This window comes from Anneissia japonica, unplaced genomic scaffold (genome assembly GCF_011630105.1).
Source record: "Anneissia japonica isolate Jap-2015-1 unplaced genomic scaffold, ASM1163010v1 scaffold85197_len4474_cov106, whole genome shotgun sequence".
In the NCBI taxonomy this organism is placed as follows: Eukaryota; Metazoa; Echinodermata; class Crinoidea; order Comatulida; family Comatulidae; genus Anneissia; species Anneissia japonica.
The window spans coordinates 3890-4451 of record NW_022756313.1 but is presented as its reverse complement, the minus strand read 5'-3'; positions in this window follow the sequence as shown (position 1 = coordinate 4451).

Sequence of the window (562 nt, the reverse complement as noted above, 5' to 3'; positions counted from 1 at the left end):
GTCGACAACTTCGTCAGTGTGACTTATTTTCTGTTCCTTTTTGCCGTGTTAATGTATGTAAAAATCGATTTATTTCGCGTCTGTCTAGCTTATATAATGATTTTGTTGCCAAATGTCCTGATGTTGATATATTTTCTAATTCTTTATATGTATTTAAATGTCATTTAAATAATTATCTTACGTAATTTTTATGTGTTTAATCGATGTAATATTTTACTCTACAATGTTTTAATAATTGGATGAATTTTAAATATTTTATATATTTATATTGTACATAGAAATATTTTACTACAATCTTCGCCTGTAAGTGGGACCTTCTTGGTCCTGTTGGACGATTGAATAAATAAAAATTAAAAAAAAAAAAAATGGGAGCCATCGGTGGAACAGGGGGAAGAGGAGGAGGAATACTCCGCGGACCCGCGCAACAACAGATTTCGAACATGCAGAAGGAAATGGACGTCCAATCCGCACAGCTGTCGGAACAGAATTTGCGTTTTCAGATTCTGGAAACAGCCAGCTACGACGGCGTGCTGATGTGGAAGATAAATTCCGTGCGTAGGAG